The sequence below is a fragment of the Falco naumanni genome, chromosome Z (assembly GCF_017639655.2).
Source record: "Falco naumanni isolate bFalNau1 chromosome Z, bFalNau1.pat, whole genome shotgun sequence".
Taxonomy (NCBI): domain Eukaryota; kingdom Metazoa; phylum Chordata; class Aves; order Falconiformes; family Falconidae; genus Falco; species Falco naumanni.
The window spans coordinates 23482409-23506459 of NC_054080.1; positions in this window are offsets into that span (position 1 = coordinate 23482409).

Consider the following 24051-nt stretch of genomic DNA (forward strand, 5'->3'; position numbering starts at 1 on the left):
AGATGAATCAGATAAGCATTCAAAATATAGGGCAATAAAAGGCATAAATTATTTCAAAAGGATCAAGGGAATTAATTAAAAGAATAGATACTGCCTTTCAAGAAGTTGAGAGAAATTTTAGTTTATATAGTTCTCTGACACATCAAGGGGAAACTTCGGAAATATAATACTAAACATCTCAAAACTATTGAGAAACCTTATTATGGGCTAATAGTTGAGTTTGGTGCTGTCATTACAGCAATCCAGTTGTAATAATTTTCAAAGATTGATGTTCTTTATGAAAATCATCTGGTAGCTTGGGACAGTGTGTCTCTCTGTATCCCAGGTTTTCTGGATCACATGGGATCACAACAGGTACCGAGCTTTCACTAATCATCATTGTTGGGCATTGTACTTCTCAGGTTACTTTCTCAGATCAATGCCAATCATGGCTTAGCTACCAGCTGGGAAGTTATGTACTGTGTTTGTGAGATGGACAAACACTGATTAACTCTCAAATTATTTCATATGGGTTACAGAATAAAGCTCAAACAATGTTTTCCATAGAAAGTCAACTCCTGAAGAACAATCCCATTTATATAATATTGATGCTAAAGTACATGGTTTTTCTTAATTGTAGACTTAGGGATTATGTTCGTAGACATTATATATGTAAATGTCTCTATGTGAAGCTAAGATTTGGAGTAAATATTTGACAGAATAAAACATTTGATTTCTGGGAGGGAGGTTTTTTCACCCTCAAATGTAGTTGTTTGCAGACAGTGCATGACTGATTCAGCCCCTTCTTCCTCACCTCGATTATCCTGCAACTAGAAAAGATTATTTTTGAACCATCCTACAGAATTCTGTATGATTTCAGATAATTTTAATTTTTTGTAATTTGATTATATTTTCAACTAACTAGTACAAAGATTGTCTGAAAGAAACATTAATTTTGTAGAGGTACTATGACAGGAAATGTCTATTCAGAATTCTCAAAATACCTAATTTTCAGGTTAGAAAGAGAAATATATACAGCAGATTCAATGCCCATCCCTGACAACTTCTTTATTATAGAAGCCATAGATAATTTTGTAATTTTTATTTTTCTTTTTATATTTTTACAGATGTATAAATAATATAAATACATCTATTACTAATTATAATAAAATAATTATTTATTTCCCTGGTTTAAAAAAGGACTGCAAGTTATAGGAAGGAAATATACAAGTCTATTTCATTGAATTTGACTTATCGTAAGGAACCTAAAGCACCTGGGAGTATGCAAAGTGCAGGTTGGCTGACAATTCCATTGTAGCTTTGGTCTATAGGAAACCAGTAGGATCAGCTTTAGGACCTAAGATGTCACCAGTGACTTGCCACCAGAGAAATATAATCTCCAGAGTCTTTACAAAATGGTATGTGCTGGACTGCAGACTTGACCCTCCTACCACTAACCTTCTGAGAGGGACTTGTTCGTGCTACAAATGGATTTAACCTAACAAGTGAAACGATAGGTGACATACTTACTATAGTGACTGCATTCAAAAGCAAGGCTGTAAATTTGGTTCAGTCATGTGTTTTCCAGATGCAAACTGTATCCTTCTTCCTACCATATCACTTATAGGTGGGAGATATCAAAATTACTTGACTTGATTAAGAACTATGCTGTATAAACCAGAAAGCTGGGTTTCATCACAGTTGATATGTTCCTACCCTTATTCCCAAAACTCTCAGGACACAAACCCACATCCAGATAAAACTGCCTGCGTGCCAGCCTTGCCAGTACCCTGCAGGCTGCTTACTAGTGTTTATTACTGCAAGAAACTGCCTGCTCTGTGGAGCTGAGGGTAAGGCTGCAACAGCAGTGCATAAATGCATGCCAGCACTGTGTCTCCTTCTAGACGGGTGTATAAAGAAAGCAAAACCAAAGTCTGAGCTCATCACTGCTGTTCGGGAAAATACCTTCCTGACTACTGCTAAACCCACTGATGAGACCTCCTGAGAGGCATGATGGATGCATTCCTCACCTTGTATCTGAAAGCAGACTGGGAGATGCTTGTGATGCATAGGGAAAGCCAACTTGTGCACGTTGAAAGCCCTGGGCACTGGAGACTTGTGATTGCCCCAGAGGCAGGGTGGGAAGGGATGCTGTCTGCTCGCTGGGGGACACTTTGCTGTGCACCCTGTCCTGTTGCTTCCCCTGTCACACTTGATATACGCTTGACCCTTGTTCCAAGGTTTTTTTCCACCAGTGAACATTTCCACAGATGGTTATGAGCAGTTAGTTCTGTGTACTGTGGATGTGGTCCTCAGCACCTGGACTTCAGCATTGTCTGATCTGTGAAGCCACCTCAAGGTGAGGGGTGGTGACCACATGATGAGTTTAAATATTTTATTTCATTGCATTCATATTTCACCACTAAACCTATACATATGGTCTTAGATGCACCAGGTGAGATGTGACCCCTAACCTGGCATTATTGGTTTATTCATTGATCTATTCAGTCTTTCCAGGAACAGCCCCTTCTTCAAGAGTCTGGACCAGGAGAATGTGGACACAGAGTCTGCAATCCAGGGCAGTTCCCATCTGTAGTGGAAGTGGACTTAACATGACAGAAGGTTCTTGGAAGTCTTTGAAGGTTCAAGATGCAAAATATTTCTTATATTTCTTACAAGGGTCAGCTTGATAACTGGAATGGTAGAATGTTGGTTTAAAATGTAAATATCCAAAATGCAATATTGCCTGTAATCAGGAGTTAATAGTAAAAGTACAGTTGATAATCTGGGTTTTTATTCATTGAAAGCAAAGGAAAATGTGGCTAACCTCATTGAATTCAATCACTGCAACATTACTTTGATTTGACTTGGCTATGAGAAAAATAAGCATGAAATGTTAGGCAAGTGATTTGCAATAGAAGGAGACACACAGCATTCTAGCACAAGGCCACAGTGATAAATTTTGCTGGGAATCTCAGAGACGGTGCTGGTCAGGGATGCTTTGGAATGGTGGGCTCAAACTGAAATAAATGCGTCAGATATACAGAGATGATCTGGGGGGCAACTCGAAAGGCACAACTTTTCCATATTCTTACATTAAAGCAGGGAGAGATGCTGATTGCTATTGTCATGGTTTAACCCTGGCCTGTATTTAGGTGCCAGGCAGCCGGAGGGATGGGGAGGAGAACTGGAAAGGAATGTAAAACTCAAGGGTTGAGATAAGAACAATTTCATAATTGAAATAAAATAAAAATCAAAAAGCAATAATACTAATAACAGTAACTGCTATGATGAAAAGGAGGAAGAGTGGGAGAGGAATGAAATCCAAAGGGAAGGGAAAAAACCAAACAAGTGATGCACAGCACAACTGCTCACCACCCGCTGACTGATGCCCAGCCAGTGCCTGAGCAATGGTCGGCAGCCCCAGCCAACCCCCCCAGTTTATATAGTCAGCATGACGTCCCATGGTGTGGAATATCCCTTTGGGTAGTTCGGGCCAGCTGTCCCGGCTGTGTCCCCTCCCAGCTCCCCGTGCCCCCCCAGCCCTCTGGCTGGCCGGGCCTGAGACCCTGAGAAGTCCCTGACTGAGTATAGACACCACCCGGGCACAGCCAAACCCACCCGTGTGCTGTCAGCATTGCTCGCACAGCACAGCCACAGCACAGCTGCACCCGCTGCGGAGAAGGAAGTTAACTGCACCCCAGCTGGAACCAGGACACCTATATATGCATAGAGCTGAAGTAGAAGCAAGATCAGAGCAGTGGGCCTTCCAAAGGGAGCAGAAAGAGGACACAACTACCTGAAAGATGGTCTTTAAACCTTTCGTTTTAGAGAAAGATATTATGACAGAAATAGTTCTTGATGCCTTTTATAAAGGTTGCATCCTGTCTTTTTGTTCCTAGAAACATATTTCAGTCACATGTGACTTTATCACAGGTGCTTGAGACTGTCTATCTGATGTATTGATGAACTAGCTCAGCATTATTGGACTTTTCATATAACGGTGCTGAAAAAGTGTTTATTTAATGATGTCCAATTTAGAGAATAAAGCCCCAAAATATTAAAGTAAAATAATATTATTTTTAAATCAAGCTGAGAATATTGACACTTCACAAACAACAGGCCAATCGCACTTGTGATAACATTTTCATTCCTTAGCACCAATTTTCTTGAATTTCACTAATCCCTGAGATAGCATATACCAAATTCTGTAGTTTTCACATGGACAAATAGCTGGTGCTTGACTATCATTCAGGAGCTTCTGAAAAAAGCTTGCTGGCTTCTGAAAATTAGGTTTGTTCTGAGATGCTGCTGCACAGGAATGGCTTGTTGTCCTAATGTACATGGAGTCACGGTGACTTCTGAGCATTTATTCTTTTTTGCATTTGTTACTGAAACTAGTTTTAAAAAAGCAGAATGTTTGATACTTTCTGCAGAAGGTGTTGGAACCCATTTGTTTTTCATTAATCTTTTTTACATTAGTAGTTAATTCAGAGGACTTTATGAATGCATGAGAATGAGAAGAGGCAAAATAATATGTATGGTGTAGGTAAGGCAAATAGGTGGGAGAGATCTTACATGGGCACATTCCTGACTGAATACACACATTTATTATACATTGGAATAGTCTTCATGTTACTATGCAATCCAGAATCATTTCTAAAAGGCAAATCTTCCAGTGACACTGGTTTAAATTAAACACCATCTACTCCATAGGTAAAACATGGGTTTTTTTAGAGTTCAGCCTATTTTGCTGTTACGAACATTTACCGACACGTTGATTCTAATATTTCCAAGCAGATATTAGTCTTACATCTCTATCAATCAAAGTGTAAGAAAAGGTCTATTGGCCCAACACCCTAAGATATTATTTAATTATAAAGCAATCCAGAAATACAGGAGTTTTGTTTATGCATTTATGTGACATTTACATTGTAAAAAGTAGGAAAATATAAATCGGAGCTGCCTTGAGTGTCAAGAGTAAAGGTCTAGAGTTGTAGGCTAGGATCTGAGTGAAGTAAGATTCGTGACAGTTTGATTTTCTTTGTTCTATAGGGATTTATAATTTTTCTTTCTGTTTAAGAAAACTTCAAAACAACAGGAAAATTCTGACTGGACAGGGAGCAACACAAAAACACAAAAATAAAATAACCAAATCCTTCTCCCTGTGGCCTTGTCAGAAGAACTGCAAGGGCTGATGTATGAAAGGAAGGGTCAGAAGATGACAAACTGCACAAAAGGCTGAAGGTAATTCTTCTCCTGGTTGTTGAATGCTGGTAAAAGTGTACCATTTCAGACATTGCCATTATAACATTAGTATGGATTCAATTAATCCCTATTAAGACAATTTTCTAGACAATTCAATGATGTTAAAAGCTGAAAAAATTAATCTTCAGGGATTTTTTAATTCTTTCCCAAACATGAAGCTACCATGTTAAAACAGTTTCCTGACTAAGCCAAGTCTTAAAGCAAGTTGTCTGATGGAGTACTGCATGGGTTTAGGGATTCCAACCACTTTGCAATGAGCGACCCCATTTTGCCCCTAGTTAGCTTTAGTACAAAGAATGACTGCTCTCTAACCTCAACCAATACTATCCATATGAAAAAAAAGAAAACAACACCACCAAGAAACATCAAGACACACAACCTTAATATTTTTCTGCTTTAGTAAATAATTTTTTTCACTGACATAAATTCTTGCAGTCTTATTCTGCTTGTAAACAAGAATCTACAGAAAAATAATATATACTTTGTGGTTTGAAGTTTTCCAGGAAGGTCTCTTTAATAACTCTGCCCTGCTAAATAAGGCATTTTATTGGCTGTATGCAAGTGTTCCAAAAACCAGAAATGAAGTCAGAAGGGGGAGAGGGTAGCCAGCTTTGCTCTACAAAGAATAAATGAAACTCCTGAGGTGCTTTTCACTCAGTTAGGATGTCTTTAGCTTTTCAATTTGTAATGAAGATTATCAAGTGTACAAGTATTTGATTTCCTCTAACATCAGCTATAAATCATTGTTGCATCTTCCCAAGATTAATTCAACCAAATAATAAAGAATTCTACCGGCTGGATTGTACAATGTGTGCTCGTTTATAGTCATTTTCATGTCCGATCAATCACTTAAATGACATTAAAAAACATATGCCTGATCATCCTATTAAATAGGCATTTGTTTTTAATGGGTCTTCCTACAGGTTATGTTTAGCAGTTTCATTTAGACCATTTTATAACCTTTAATTTTTTTATCCTGTTACTAAGCTGTGGCCAAACATTTAATGTGCCCATTAAAAATGGGCTATAAAGCTAGAAGGCAACAGCTCCTTGTTAAGTTCTTCACTCAATTTATGAGGCTCCAAGACCAAAAGATCCTTTTTATGTACAGTTGTTACATGCAGCATGAAGTCGAACAAAACTGACTGCAATTACAAAGATGGGTTCTGCTCCCAACAAATCACAGCCAAAACAAAATGGTTTCTTTAACCTTGCTGATCTAAAAGTTCTGAAACACAGGAAAATCATCTGCCTTTCCCAGTCACTAAGGGTACAGTACAGGTTCTGATTGGTATTTTAAGTACTATGTAACTTCAGGTCTGTTTCCACAGAGCAAAAAACTCAGTAAAGAACATCCAGAATGTCCATATGTTTTCATTATTTTAAAGAATAGTCATAGGTCAGTAGATAGTGCAAAGAAAAAAAAGGCAACAGAATCATCCACGTGCACATTCTCATCTGATCCCCTAAAACTTCCACATCATTTAAAACTAGCATCATATTTCCCACTGATCTGGCAGGTGAACCACAGTTTTCAGGTGTATGGGAGAGAATCCTTCAGTCTTGGTATCTCTAGGGAGTTCTAAAAATAAACTTGGAAACGGAGTGTCTGGGAAGAGCGATTGAATGATATATGTACCTGCTACAGCAACGCCAAGGGACACTTACTGCAGAGGTCCTGCTCAGAAGGGTGATTTCGATCAGTTGTTGTGGCTACACAGGGTTTCCTCCTGAGCTATGAAAGACTTACAGCTGGGAGCTAACATGCCATCTCTTTCCTTAGTGCTATCTCATAACCAACTTAAGCTCTAAGCTTAAGTATTTTGTAAGCAGTTTTAGGGCTTCCATACAGTGCAAGGGATTTTGGGAGGACCCTTCCTCTGCAACACGCATATACAAATACCTCATATCAGATTATTAAAAAAAATAATCAAGCATGTGTTGACTCCAGAATTTTCCTGCCCTTTGTTACCCTCCTACAGCTAAAGAATGGCCAATCTGCTGTGCCAGTGCTGAACTCTCTCTTCTTTGGAAGAGCACTATCTTACTTCCTAAAGTGAGGGAACATGTAATTCTCCATCTTTGCCAGAATTTTTTTTTTAGCTTCTGGAGCAGCTGGAACCTTGTTGCTTATTCTTTCACCTCATATTCCTTCTTTGTTCCAGTAGCTGGCTCCCTCAATCAGCTTCTCCACTGAAAGAACAGCCTTGTTGTGCAAACTCCAAGGCATTGTGGGAACTGTCCTCATAAGAAGAGTAGATAAACCAGCTGAAATGGGTACAAGCTCCAGCAATCTTCTGCAGTGTTTTCCCTATGAAATTTTAGAGAGAGGTGAACATTATCATCATTTCACCACCAGCATTTGTTGGGGGAAGAGATTGCTTGCAAGTTGTCTTTGCAAGAGGACATATGAATACCCTCATACACAGTCATTCCCCAGCTGCCTCTGCCCACTCCCTGCCCCCACTCCAGCTCGCATTGTGTGTTTAGTTCAAGCTATAGTTTCAAGAAATTCCAAAATTCCAGACTAACTTTGAATACTTTTTGATTTTGGAATGCAGGTATTTCAAAGCAGAAAAGATACGAGTTCTTTTTTTATAAAAACAAAAGAGTGGCTGTTCTAGAAAGAGAATACTTACTGAAAATATTTTACTGTTTAAATGTTTAAAAAGCACTGTGGGCAAGACAGGAACATTTTGTAGTGTTACTATGTAAATGTTACTTGTTGCAAAAGCGAGAAATTACTTCAGAGCTGAAATCTTAAAATACAGATAGCAATGCTTTTATTGGTTAACGCTGCATGAATCATTCCCCAGAACTCAATAACAAAGCCTAGAATTCTTAAGACCACTGCCTCTCTGGTTTTGCCACAGGTGTTCTACTGAAATTGTCTGCTCCCTGACCATTTTGATCAGGTACAGTTTTATAAAGTGTGTTATTGAGTACCTCAGCTTGGTTATTAAATTTTGTTACCCAATGTTACTGACATTCCAGTATGGTGATAATATTGTTTCTGTTCTGGTTAAGCTTTTAATCTTTCAATACATTTCCAGATTACGGATTTGGAATTCTAGATCTATCAATACTGACAGACATTCATCCAACTATTTCCAAAGGCATTACATTTTCTGAAAGATTGGCATAAATATTCTTTGCTATAACAAAATGTGAAGGGATGAAACAGAGATTTAATTACCAAGACTCAATTGTTTTCTCGGGTTTCTGCTGCCTTACAGAAATTCAAAGGAAACTCTTTAATTAAAGTAAAATTATATTCTGTGTTTATTTTTCCTATGCCTGCTTGTTGATTTGGTTGACAGGTTCCTTTCTTTTTCTGTGTATGTACTAAGAGGTTTATTTAAAAGTAAACAAACCTGATTTTGAATGGGCTATGGCCAGAACATCTAATGCTTTCCCACTGCCTGTTTTGCGTTCTTTCAAGTCTACAGAATTTCAGTACTTTGGACTGGTATTTTCTGATCAGGTCTTTGTTTCAAGCCGGTTGCTTGCGAAGTCTGACATTAGAGAATGACACTCAAAATAGGTGCATTCATGGGAGGAAAGTGGAAATGTTAAGACCCAGTACTTGAAACTTCTAGCGTATTGGGCATTACAGCTTTCTATTTGGCAAGGACTTGCTCTTCATGTCAGAAATGCATTTTTTCTACCCTTAAATTTTGTCAGGTTTTAGATCCTTGGGCAAAAATTACCATCAGCAGAAGCACAGTATACAGTTTTGGTGATTTTTAGTGGATAATGTCCCAGTTATTTCTGTTTTAAGCACTCTCCAAGCAGGGGATTGAACAGTTTACTTTGCAATTGCAAATATGAGCTGTTGTACTCTTTGCTGGTGAGGTGGCATCTTGAGTATAGTACACATTTCAAGAGCAAGTGGATCACCCTGCGTCTAGAAGAGGACAGCAAAACCCAGGAAGCTGAAAAAATGTGGCTTGCCTAGGCTGGAATAAAGAAGACTAAAGCAAGACATTAGGGTAAGACAAAACAGCTTTAAAGTTATGAAAGGAGACTGTTTCTAGGTATTCAATAGTTCTTACTAACAATGCTGCTTAGGAAAGTTGTAGAATACCCATCACTGAAAGGTTTTCCAGAAATGCTAAAAAAAAGCATTATCTTCAGCAGTCAAGGCATGCTTGTTCCTGTCTTGAAACAGGTGATGAATTTAGAAGGTTCCTTTCAGGCTTATATTTGTATAAACATGAATCTGATCATAAACCTTCAAAGTAAGACATATGATATGTGCATCTTTCACCTTTTTGACCTGCACCTGACACAGATGGAAAATACAACAAACTCTTACAGTGGTTATGAACTGAGGTTTGTCTTCATTACAAAAGTGAGCATAAATTAACATATCTGAATTATTCCTTCAAGGCAGCCTCTTTCCAGGGAGAGAAGAATGACAAAGGCCATGATGCAGAGCAGCAATAGAACAGTAGAAGGTAGTTTCTTAGCAGGGTAATTGTGTAAGTAGCTGGAAAGCTGCACATGCATCTTCTGTTTAGCAGTGTTGATATTTGAGCTACTTTATCCCCCTTTCATTACCAGTTCAGATGTAAGCAAAACTTTAAAGGCAGTTTCACCAAATGGCCACCGAGCTCCATATTAAAGCACCATTTAAGTCAAGCTGCAAATGCTTATGGCTAGAAAGATACCTGGATAGGAACAAAATCTGAATTATAGTTTGGACAGAGGTCTTCAGCATTTAGCAGGGCAAATCATATTTTGACACTATTAAGGAGCTACCCTCAACATTTGCATGCACAGTTGTCTGGATAATAGCTACCAGATCTATACTATATAAAGCGTCTGGAGCTTTAGTTCACAGACTGCTCTCTTAACTAAAATTTCTGTTGTAAATTCAGTTAAAGGAATGCTGGAGACATAGCGATTATCATGTTCTCATTATTTGCATCAAAATTTGCTTGCTCTCATTATAAACTCATTGTTCAAGTAATAGTTCAAATTTTGTGACCAAATTGATTTATGTCTATACATGATAGACCTGGTTTGGATCATCTGAGAGTGTCAGCAGCGCAATGAATGCCAGTTCTCAGTGGCAAACCACCTAATGCCACTAGAAAATGGTCAGTAATTACAGTATCATGTGTAAGCTTTCAATTTACAGAGACATCTTGACGAACTCCTTCACAGTACTGAAGTTAACACCAAATGTGTACGCTTGGCATCCCAGAAGCGGAGGGGATTGATTATTTTTATTCCTGAAGTTAATTAACAAGTATTTTTCTATTTAAAGTGTCTCTTGGTGCTCTGCTTTCTATACATGCAGTGCAATAGCAGCAGCCTCTTTTTAATAGCAGCTTCAGGCAGCCAGTAATAAGCTATTATTGTTATTACAACCCTATTTTTTGTTGTCTGTATTTCCTGTAATCTTGACTCAATAAGAAGTAGGTGCAAAGAACTTTTTAATTGTATTAGAGGTGGAAAAAAGGACAGAAATGAAAAGAACATCCGTGTTAAAAAAAAAAAGAGGGTGGGACAGATGACATAGGAAAACACGAGCGGCTCTAAACATTCTTGTATGTTTTCCCCAGTTTGCAACATGTCCTAATTAATGGAATATTCCTGAGTGTTCATAAATCTGGGAGAGGAACTACAAAGTGACAGATATCAGTAAGAGAGCATTGCTTAGACACAAATAGGTACAAGTTTTGTAAACGAAGTGTTAGGAACCGGAACTTACCCAGGGCATAAGGAACTGGTGATGAACGGTCTCAAGCAACCCTTACTTGGACAGTAAACCATTCAGAAAAGGCAGCTGCAAAAGAAAAAGACAGCAAGACTAAGTAAGTCAATAGTCTTTAAGCCTTATCTCCTCTTTCCATTCATGAGGCAGAAACTCATCAAGTGAAATGGTGTTCATTTTGATGTGGATTGAATTTCTGCCATTACACATTTCTGTACCTGCTTTGCAAAGACAAAGTGAGATGCAGGGGAAACTTCTGTCTTTCAAATACAGACAAAGGGATTTAGGTTTCCTGACTTCTATGGTTCTGTCTAGTCAGCGTGACTTTGAGACTATCCAGCATATCACCTTATCAAACTGTGGGGTTTCGGGACAGACACTTAGTGCTGTCTTAATCCAAATAAAAAGGAATTAGCACTTAAGAGTAATGACCAAGTGAAACAGGAAAAGATGGTTTTGGCTCTGTTTTGGCAAAAAGATATATAAATGATTCTAAGTACCTCATGATTTTGGTAGAGGTCCTCTGTAAGGGATATAAGACTATATCTAGAGAATAAGGCTATAAGGCAGGCTACATGCGTATGGAGCAATAAAAGTAGGTAGAGCTTGGTAACACCACAGACCGGCTGTGATGCACAGGAAGGAAAGTGGTCAAATAAAGTAACTAAGAAGATAGAAGGTTACAAAGTATTCTTCTCTCACTGCCGGTGTGTTTTCATTGAGTACCTGTTGATTATTTACATAGAAGCCACAGCGTTCTCTCCTATTTTGTCACAGAAACTATACAAGCATGTGTCAGGAGCATATTTTTTATTCCCTATTAAAGTGACTTATAATGACACACAAGGTGGTGGATTTACTACCAAAATTTTACCACCAAATACCACCAAAAAGTTGAATTTACACCCTTTGACTTGAGATTATCAAAACAAAAATGAGCCTCAGTGCTTATTTTTGTTTAAGTGGAAAATGGAAGAGCTGACTATTATCCCAGCAGAGCCACTGATACTTCACTAATCTATTGTATCTGGATTTACCCAGTTAATCTGTCCTTCCTCAGATTCCTGGTAGATGTCCACTGAACCAACCACCAGGGAGTGATGCCTATGCCAAGGCAGTGCTCAGAGTACTGAAAACTTGACTACTTTTGCCTACCTTTATCAGATTATTTTAATAATCTGATATGGGCTGAACAATAGAAACAACAGATTAACTTTGTTATGTAAATGCTGATGACTTCACACTTGTGTAATACATTTGGAATGGGTGATCAGAGAAGGAAAAGAAAACCTGGCTGACAGGAGGAGGTCAAACAGACTGGCCTTGGACTAAATCATCAGTGAGGCCACTGACAGCATATCCCAGCAGTCTACTCTATCAAGTGAGAAATAGCTAGCATAGTAGGCCATGCCTAGGAGGAAAAACTCCATGGGCATCCAACACCATGTCGAAGGCTAAGGAGGTGGAAATGCTTCATGCAGGGACTGGGTGGCCAGCCAGGACCTGTCCAGTCAAGCAGTGGGAATGAGTACCTGTGGTGGTGCACTTCTCCCCACTTGTCCCCTGGGCTGTTCTATGACCCCAGGAGATGCTGACTAAGCCTTGGCACCTTGAGTAATGAGTTGGCCAGTCAAGCAGCCCTGGACTGTAGCAATGACTCTTACTCAGCTAAGGCAGAGAATGGCCCTGCTTGTGCTGGAGCTCCCAATGAATGGTCGAATCAGGGAAAAAGAAAGGAGACAATCAGTTATTCCCTGACAACCCTGGGATGCTCCTGCCCAGATCATAGCCCAGCTGGCAACCTGAGTGGAGTGATGCCATTGTTCTTAGAATTTTTGAAAATGTACCAGCTTGGGTTGCGGCCAGGATGGAAATTTACTGGTGACTAAAGCCAGTCATCTCACAACAGCGGTCCTAAAGTGAGACCCCTTGAGCTCTCTTGGACTGCAGCAGGCTGCAACCAGCATCTCCCTCTGAGTGGGACACCGCTCAGAGCTCACAAACCGCCAAGTCTGTGATACTACTGGGACCGTCATGGGAAGTCGACAACAGGGCTGGCTGATACCCCTGCTCCTCGAGGCTCAACCCTTTGCCTGTTGAGGAATGCAAAGGCATCAGATGTGAATATTTATGAGACTGAACTCGAGGGGAACCTGTAACAGGTATACCTTTGTTGTAATATGCATTGTAAGCTTGAAGTAGTTAGGTTAATTCTGTAATTTTTGTGATTTAAGCCAAATTGTATTGATTCGCTTTGCTGCCAAAATCCTACGGATAATCTTGAATTGTGAACAAATTCTCTCTCTTGCTGTCTCTGCCTTTTAGATACAAACCATTGTCCAAGTCTGAGACTAAGATTGGACCTAGCCGCACTTAAACTCTATGAGAGTTTAGGAAGCAAGGGAGTCTATTCTGAACTCATGACTCAGTGGTAGAATTCCTCTCGCTCTTTATATTTCTCTAGATCTAAGCCATTGTCCAAGTCTGAGGCTAGGGATAGATTCAGCCACACCTAAACTCTGTGAGAGTTTAGAAAGCAATCCACTCTAAACTCCTGACTCAGCAGGAGGATCTCCCTACTCTCTTATGCCTTTGATCATTATGAACTATTTTCAACGCCGTTCTGGCTCAGTCTTAACTTCATTTACCTCTGTGCATTTACTCCATGTAATGAGTAGAAGAGTGAACCTTGCCATTGAATCTTGTGCAGTCGTACTTCCACAAATTCATGTTAAATCTATTTCACTCAAACCCTGTTGGTGGTGGTTCTTTAAACGACCTGACCTAAACCACTTCTTTTGTGACAGTGTCCTGCTCCCAGTCTCAACTGGCCCAGAGGGGCTGGGCATGGGTGTGTTGCAAGACAGAAGTTTTAGATCAGAAACCACCATCCACCCTCTATGCCCATACTGCTGAGCAAATATATTTTAGATTATATGTCACTGGGGGTGTAGGTCAGTTCTTGTGGCCACCCCATATCAATGCCGCTGTGACAACTAAGGAAACAGCTGCAGCAAGCTAAGAGGTTTCCTTTTTACTGGCTGTTCATTACAACCTTTTTTGGAGAAGCTACTGACCCCTCGGAGAGCAGGCAGACTGGGCAATGTGCCCATGCCACAGCCACTCACATTGATATTCTGGTGTCTTAATTCAAAATCACATTTCGGTTAGTGATGTAAGCTAGTATGCTGGTTTGTGAGCTGGATTTTGGAGGTGAAGCACCACAGCTCATTTTGCCAGATCAAGCTGTCCATATAATGTCTGCTATTTTTAGACCTTAATCCTCAAGAACCCATAAACATGCTTATCTTTGAAATGTCTACATGCTTAAAATTAAACATATTATCTGAGATCTATCCACTCAGTGCTGAACTCAACATCTACAAGGAGCTGGATGTTCAAAATTATTGAAAAAAAGAAATGTCTTTTTTTTATATTCCTGTATATCCCATTATACAGCAAATACAGACAACAAAAATGAAAAAATGAAAGTGTCTTTAATGCACTATGGCATTTCTAAGTTGGAAGAAGCATTTCCCAGGTATTCCTAAAAGTCTTGATTTAGGTGCATTTGACAATAACTTTGATTTCCGTTAGAGTCAAGAATTGCTTGCATATGCATTTTTAATAAATATCTTCCCCAGTATACTTCAGAACAGACTATCTGAAGAACTATTTCATGTGCTTGTTGGTATCCGCGATTAATTGGCAAAACTGGTCAGAAAGTTTCAATTGAAACAGTGTATGTATTGAAACACTACCACACTCCTTTGTTCAAAATCGTATTTTACTAAAAATTTGTTTCAAACATTCTGAAGACTATCTTTATGGTAAACAGTGTTTAAGAATTACTTTTCCATTTCCAAATGTATTTTGAAAGGACCGTTCTTCAAAGGAAACCTTTCAGAAGGCCTAGAAGCACTGCTGATAGATTAAAAAAAAAGAAATTTTGATTGATTATCTCAAATCAGAAAAATTTGTCTCCTGAAACCTCAATTTTTTCCTCAAGATTAAAAAAAGGAGGTGGGGTGTGGGTGAGTTTTCTGACCAAACCTGTTAACTTATGTGTAAGGTATTTGTAGCATTATCCTGCAGAACACCCTTAAGTTGAAACATATTTTCCAGTCTGGTTGAAAAAAAGAAAAGTAAAGAAAAAACACCCCCAAACCAAACTAAAACCAAACCTGCCTCTTTTACAATGACACAGAAGACTTCTTTGGAGGCAATGCAACACTGACTGGCCGTCTAGATGTTCCAAACTGATTAAGAGCTCCCTCAGCCCTGACAGATATTTATTGATATTTGAGGACTCTCCTTCAGTGACAAAGCATCCTCCACTGCCTCCCTGCTTTCTACAGCTTGTCAATCTCAGGTGAAGATGAACATGTTAATTGACTGCCTTGTTAATTTATTGATGAGTAATGACAGAAAGCGTGGTGTTGAATGCTTATAAAATTCATCTTTCAGTGAAGAACAATCTGAGTTTTAAAAGAATACTTTTAACTACCTTTCATTACTAATTTACTTATCATTGTACATTACAGTTAAAGATCAACAACACCCAGCAAACCGCTGCATTATTGTGGAGGTGAACGTATTGAAGAGGAAAGAATTAAATGTACCAGACCGCAGTTGGGGCTTTCATCTGTATTGTATTACAAGGAGAGGTGAAACTGCATTAGCATTTGAGAGTAGGATGCAGCATAATTATCTTCAATTAACTAAGAACTCCTTGGGCAGCAGCCCAACAGAGAACTGCAGATAACAAGACCAGGCAGAAGGGAGGGTTGTAAACTGGTTTGAATTCTGTACTCCCCCAGTGCTAGTGAATGCAAGCACTGCACCATGGCTGTTAAGTATGCAGTTATCGGGAATGAATAGCTGGTTTAATCCCAGCAGAAGTAGCATTCTTTACTGCTTTACAACAGTTCTGTAAGCCTCACTGAGGCAAGCAGGTGGTATTTGGCTTTCTCTGTAGGATTTGCTGTCCAATATACACACACAGTCCTACTAAATACCCATTTCCATACTTTACATTCTACCTTACTCTGATGTGGAAGGAGTTCGCGTTCATCATCAGGTATTCATGCTTCCTTAAAGCTGCAGTAATAGCAACAAATCTAAGGAGCATATTCCTCCACAAGCAGGGCAGTTGTGTCCTCCAGACGATTTCACTTACTGCTGTAAATGAGGCAGGTGGTGTCAGTCTATGAAGCTGGCAATAAACAGGGGATATGTATTCCCACACACGATACAGAGAGTGGACACACAGAAAGGTAAGTGGCTGCTTCTCAAGGCACTGCCAGAAAGTGCCCAACAAAACCAGCATTAATATTTTCTTCAGAATAGCTTTCTACCCTCTGCTCCAAAAAAGAGCAGAGTTTCTCCCCAGATGCATGACGTCCACTGAGGGACACGTGGGAATGGAGGCTTTCTCCAGTGGAAAAAAAAACCTTAGCTGGCTAATTGAGAGAAGACTGGCTGCAGCTTGTTGAATGCCAGCTGGGAGCATGTAACTTCCATAGGATTACATCCTCTAAATGTGACCTCTTGAATAAAAATATTAGCAGGCCTTAAAATGCTTCAATTTCTGTGAAACTTTAGAACAGCTGTTGTAAAGACACATTGTAGTGAAACATTCCTGGATGGTCTTACTAGTCTTCTTCAATACCCCTTCTTTTTCAGCTTGGTCATTTAAAAGATGTTATGGGTTAGACCATATCTTGCTAGTTGGTCATCCTGTGCTTTTAACTCTATCTGCAAGAATGACATAGTTGTCCTTCCTAGCTAGTGTACTTTGGGTTCATTGGTACCATTACTCTCTATTTGTTTACATCATGAGCTTAGTCCTATAGAGGGATAACAATTAGCAGAGGAATTGTAACTGTTACAGTTTTGGCAGTGGCATTTTTCACTTTTACTTCCTCCCTAGTTCTTATGTCTGAAATATATGCAGCTTTTTGCGTGCCCTAGTTTAGATGCCAAGGCTGATGGATAGAATTTGCTGCTAGAAGTTAATCATCTGCATGGTCTTCTCAGTGTTTGGTTACCTCAGGAGATCAGTAGGGTTCCTGCAAAGATTTTGGCATGCTATCAATTGTTACCATAAATCTAGCTGCAGCCCGGTGGAAGAAAACTGCTGAAATACCTGCATGAAAATAACCTTTGCAAATTTTTAGTATTATAGTAAGTTTTATTCTGGAGTTTTGTCTCAGACAACTACCTCATGTGCTAGTAAATAGTTCATAAAAGACAAAAAAAAAGAAAAGAAAAGGAAAAATAGGCTTATGTCTGTTTATGTGTCCTTATAAGGCAAACTGCAGGCTTGAAGGTGGTCTCTCAAAATGTTGTTTTTCCTTCATACATTAATGGTTTATGCAACATAAGAATAGTAAGAATAAGTGGTGACTGACGAATTGAAGTGATGGTTTTGAAAGAAAGAAATGGCTCAAAGATGGACAGCCAAGAACGGACTGATTTTTTTATCAGACTTGTGAATACTTTGTTATTTTTTCTCTTTCGTTAATAACTGTTTGTCCCAAAGCTTGAATTGTCACTTGGGTGCAAAGATGGCTTTGGCAGCATTTCAGCAATGGCCTCTCAAGACAGATCTTGAACACACCTCTGTGAAAGTTCTGACAAGTCCATCAAAATCCAGGAGGAGAAAACCTGAATTCATTTTATCACTTGAAACACACATATATGTAGTTTTTGGCGGGGCAAAACAAAGGCCTTAAATGTTCCAGAGGGATAATTCATTAAACTTTAGGCATGTTTAGGAGGGAAGGAAAGAACATTAGACAGATCTTTCGGAAAAATAAATGAGAGAAATACACCAACATTTTAAATAAACCAGATTAATCTCCAGACCTCCTAGGACCCATCTCTTATAATTTGCATAACAAAAATAGTTGTGTTATCTGCACTTACATTTTAATACCTTGTCTAACTTACATTAATGATACATTTATTAGTGGTGTCCATGCAGCCTAAAAGGGAAAAGAATTTTGAGGAGGGTTTTTACAGTGACTGACTTTTTTACTTTATACTAATCCTTTCTGTGGCAGTTTCAATTAAGATTTTTTTCAAAAGAATTATTAGGATGATCCAAAAATCCGTAAGAATATTCTATTTAGTGTCAGAGGACTTTTGAGGATGCTTAGTAAGAACAAGGATTAGTGTCTCTTTAAGTAACATAATATCATATGCTTTATTGAAGAACAATATGGTTTATTGTTCTGTTTTCTCTGTTCAGCAAATTCTGCAAAACATGTGACTCTGAATTGCTAATGCCGTAGGGAATGAATCTTCCTCTTTAAGAGAGAGACCTCTGATTTTTCAGGTAAATGCATTGCTAAGTCAGGCTGTCTGTTGTCTTTGCAGGATACCCAAAGTGACATCTTCCTTGGCTTCAGTTCAGGAATCTTATCTGAAAAGTGCACGGCCAAGCAAGTGCACTTTTTCTGAGTGAGGCCTTATAGAAACTGAGAGAAGCCTGCTACTGCTGTGACTTACGGAGGAAAAAGGGAAGTCACTTTTCAAGTCTAACTGGAAAGCTTTCCTTCTGAAATGGGGAATCTACTGACTTTAATTGCAAGTGTGTTCTAAATTTGGGAAGAATTGGCATCAGATGCTTACCTAAATGGCTGCAGATTGCAGGCAATAGCATTAAAGTTAGGCAGGAAGGTATCCCCTGTAAAAATGGTATGCAATCTCTCCCTGAAAGTTAGCTTCAAATGTATGGGAAAAATATGTTTCCAAAGTCTCATGTCTCAGTCCAAATTCAGATCAAGACTTCTGAAGTGAAATTTTGGCATATTTCTAGTGAGAGTATTCCTTTTCTAGACCCGACCATAGCAGCAATGTTTACAAAATGCACTCCTTGATTTTTGATGAAATGCTTTTTAAAGTCAGATTTTGCTTTCTTTTTTCCAGATCAACTTTCCAAAGTCCATTTTCACCTTTCTTTTTTTAAAAAAGTTCATGATGAACAAATACATATAGATTACTACTCCCCTACCATTCTCATCCACACATAAATGTTTTGCTTCCCAGTAAGGTAGTTACTGTAAATCCCAAGAACAAGGGTTTGTCCTCCCCAGAAAAGCTGTGCAGCTCTGTCCTTTTATGGCTCCTTTCCATGGAAGTCATGTCAGCCAAGTGAAGCAGCCTGGAATCATGTCAGTGCTCACAGTGTGTCTGAAAGCTCTTTATAAATTAGTCCTCTATAGTGAATGCTTTCATTTTACCATATGTTACTGCTGAGTAAAATTTTTTGTGGGTTTTTTTTTTTAATTCCTAATGTGCCAAGGGTCTTTATGAATAACATTTTAAAGATAACAAGTCCTATAATTATTGTTACTTATTGTAGTTGTATGATTATTTATTATTTTGCATGACAGCTTAATTTGCATCAGTGCTTTGCCTGTCTTTGACAAGCCCAAAAGAAAACAATGACATTTTCTTCCTTCAAGTTTCACAGGAGCAAAAGGTAGCATCTAGTGTTTATGTATATTACCCTCCAATTGCCTTTGTCCCCCCCCTTTGAACAGTCTTGTAGATTTTTTATATCTTATGGGAGAGGAAAAAATAATGAACAGTTTGTCATAGATGTAATTCATATTGCTTAGGGTGCTCTTGGAAGAATCCCAGGTACAACTGAGGTGAGGGTGTGAATTAGAAAAGCATGGAGTAGACTAGAAGAATTTAACAAGTGCAATAATGCCGTTCAGTGGCTGCTTCCACAGGCAGTATTGTCTCCTATTATCTGTCCTTGGAAAGGACCTTCCAAGAGCAGCTTAGAATCTTCTGAGGCAGTGCAGTGGTCCCAGGATTTTGAACTTGTGAACAAAAGTGTAGTTTCTTTTTTTTTGCAATATATACAGTATCTGTTTCTTGTTCTATAGGTATTCAATATATGCAGCTCACGTACTGTACATGCAAACTCAAACATGTACTTTACATTCCTAAGGTAATTTAGAAGTTTAAATGGGTATTCACTTCCTTCAGTGGAAAATTTTGTACCTGGCTGTATGCTTGGCACATTCCAGCTCAGTAACCTGAAATCCGGGCATCTAGATCCAGAGGTGAAGTAAACAGAGTATTTGGTGTGGATTCAGAGTTTTTTGCATGTACAATGTTCAGCTTCAAAACTAAATATAGCTGCACTGCAGAAACGGGTGTTTATAGTGCTGAGGTAAAATAAGAACAGATAGTGGCTATATTACTATATGGCCTTTAATGGGAATAGAGATTTGCAGGTGGCAATGATACCTTTAATAGAAGAATCCCAACTTCATTGTCCTCTTGAGCGATGCCAGAGCAACCATTATCATTTTCCTAAAGCTGAACTGGTCTAATTGGTAGGTTTGATTCAGCTTTCCACTGCCAGTTTTATGCTAATGTAATTCCCTTGTTTTCATTGTTTCTGTGCTGGTATAAAAGTGGAGTAATATGGAGAACCCCCAAATCTATTGCTCCTGAATAACAACTAATTATACCACTATTTTTCATAGCAGAAATCTGAACTATTTAATATAGACAGTGTAAAGAAAGTGGACCAGTACTTATAGCCATTATTATCTTTAAATGAATCTTTAAACTGGCACAAGAAGTACGTCTGTGCGGCATGTACGGCAGTTGTTGAGTAACTGGGAAGGGGAAGAATGTGCACTGGAGTAGGGCTACAGTAAACTTACAGCTAGTTTTTGTCTCTTATGCAGCACAAGAAATATGTGCCTGCTTGCTCTCGTGGCTCTCTGCCTGTTTTAGCAAGCTGCTGGTATTTCATCTATGCCTCATCCACTTGCTATGAACTATTCTTGTAAAGAGATCTTATCCACTGTGTCATACTTACCAACGTAGAAAATCATTTAGAGCTCAAGCATGGAGTCATGATATCCCTGAGATCTTCTACTGCTCTGTATGTACTTGAGCGTCTAAATAGATGGTAATCTGACTTTGTATTTCAAACATAAGCCTTTGGAGTCTCCTTTCTGACTGCTAGGGTATGAAATATCAGTGTTATTAACTGGACATTAGTCCATTTTAGTATATCCTTTATATTGCCTTTATGGGCACCAAGATTAAACCAAGGCCATCCATAGTTATCAGAGTGAGTTGTTGCTATTCAATAGCCCTTGGCTCTATAGTAAACCGGGAGGCCTGAGAACGAAAAGGAGTGCAGACTCCGCAGTGAGGAGCCGTTACTGATGTGTGAAGGTGGGCAGTTTTCTCTGAGCCTGTGAGGCTTGCCTCCCTGGGCTTGGATAGTCTGTGCCATCAGCTGTCTTTCTGGGACAGCTGTTGTCCTTCTGGACACTACAAACTGACCAAAGTGACCTGGGGAACTGAAAGTGTCTTATCCACTTGAAAGAAATAGGGGGTGTAACCTTTATGAGCCAAATACAGCAAAGAACACATGAAATGCATGGACTGGTGAGTTATAGTCACCTCAAAAGGAAAATAATTTTTTAATTACTTTGATTCAAGGGGATAAAGCAATCCTCAGAATTTCTATTCTTTTCTCCCTTTTTGCATATTTTAGTATAAATTTCACATTATGAAGACGATGGAAAACTCCCAAAATGAACCTTGAGGATCACAAGGGGAAAATATTCTAAAATACACTTTTAGAGGTAAAAACTTCCAGGTTTTTTTTGGTATAAACATAACTTTTGTGCAATCTGCAATTATTTTCCCATGAAAAAATTAGTAGCCTCAGCCTGCGGATCTAAAATCATGAATTAAGAGTTCTAGTCCATTGTTTAGTTAATATAATATTTACTTTTAGCTGCAGTTGAGGAAATAACAAAAAGTAGATTCTAGTCAACAGTTTAATCAGTTTTGTGAGGACAGAAAGAAATAAGGTAGGGTAAGAGTAAGTGGGCTGTTTTTAAGGGAATTCCACAGCTTTTCAGCAACCTGCTGTCCCACAGACATTACATACTCAAAGCAATCAGCATCAAAACCAGGTTTTCATGTTTTCACAGCTTTATTTTCTCATTCAAGGTCAAGCAAAGTGAGTTTATAGAAGACATAGCTAAAGTGCTTGACTTCTGAACCTCTTTATATGTACTATATCGATGCAGCCTATAAAAATGGGTTTTCTTTATAAAATACAAAATATATTTGTAATTGTTATCAGAGTAGAAGAAAGAATCATAAGTCTATTTCTTTTCCCAATAACGCTGCAATACTAATTAGAAATGAAATTTTAGAACTGTTGTATCAGGCAATGGAAAACAGTTTGTCCTTTTCTACTACAAAAGCAAAGCTGTCTGTATTATGAAGCTATATTTTCAAAACAGCTACAAACACTGCACTATCACACAGAAATTACTGCAAAGCTTGCACATCAATGTCATTCTTTATGCAGGGTGGTTTCATTTTGACAAATCCAGAGGACAGCTAAAGGACAGCATACAACTTGTGGAAAGTCAACATGTGGGACAGCAGAGAACGCATTACATTCAAGTTAACCCATTCAAATTAGTCTGTCCCTGTAGCGTATTGGTGAGACCTTCTTGGTGCAATGACATGGCAGAACAGGAAACCTGAAAGGTTCATTTGAAAAGCAAGTTATCTGGGATTATTTACATTCATATTTATAATTTCCAAAATTTTCCATTTTCATTTTGCTGCAGATATTTCTGTTAGTTAATTACTTTGGGGAAGTTGCCTGAAAGGAAAATAGATCCTTTTCCTTCTGAGTTCACAGTTTGAAGTTTTGGTATACTAGAAAATGTTTAAATTTGGGAACTGATGTACAACTGAGACTTGAGAAAGTAGATTTTCCCTAATCCTGTGGGAAGGGCAGTTCTGACTTTAGACATGTTGCTCCTCTGCCTTCTGTTTCACTGAAATGGATACTTACTGTATATACCACTTAGCCCGGTAGCCTTCTACAGAGTACAGCACTGAAATCATCACTGAACAATTTCACACTGAACTGGAATGATCCTCATAAATCGTAACAGCCAAAGATTCAGAATATGATACTGTAGTTTTGAGTAAGTGTGATTCCATGGATTCTCCTGGAGATGTTCTTGATCTAGTCCAGTACAAGGAAAGGATAATATTTTCTCCTTCTTTTTTGTTTGTCTGTTTAATGAAAGCCAATATTTGGAGTCAGAGCGTTAGACGGCATTTTGTAGAGCTGCATGATCTATGAGTTTTTCCAGAGCCAGCTTCTTAGAAAAGCATAACAAAAAGCTGTATCATCTACATCTGATTTTCATGAGCCAACGTATGCAATTACATACAAAATTATACTATAAATTTCACTTTCTAACATTTGCTCATTTTGGAGAGTGAGAACCGCTATTGTCTCCATTCACTTAAACTTTCTCTGACTGAGCTTAACGGCTTTGCTAAATAACTGCTGCTCCGCCCATCACTTCTGTCCATTTCTGTCTGACTCCAATCCTCCATAACCCATAGTTTTCCTGTTGGAATAAGTTGTCACCAATGTTGTCCGCTACTATACATTATCACACCTATTGCTCTCCAGCCCTGCAATACCCCTTCATGTCTGCCTAGCCCCCTGACTGTCCTTATTCACCTCCTTTCTTATAATCCTTTATCAGCTTTTGTTATGTGTGCACCTACTGTGAAGTACTTAATAAATCAAAGTTTTTTGTAAAAGTAAATGTTTAAGCAATTAACTATGCAGATCTGGAATTATTTGATGCATCATCACTGAGTTTCCCATTGTCTTCCATTGTAAGGACGAGAGTATTTTTAAAAATTTATTTCATCTGTACAGTTACCTAAGCATTAATAAAGAAAATATAAAGGGAGAAGCCCTACACATTTTCATATAGGTTATACTCAAGAGGCAATGAATGTAAAAACATGCGTTTATAGACACAGACTGTTGCCAGCTCCTCAGTAGCTAACGTGCATCAGCAGTAACTCCTGTGAACCCACCAGACTTTAAACAAATGCCTGGGAAAGCAGTCATGGCCAAAGTAGCTGGGGTGGTACACCACATCGTGGCATCAGAAACAGGTCTTTAAGGAGACAGAGCAGTGACAGCCAGGATACTGTGAATGAAATCTATTCAGTTTTCTGTTATT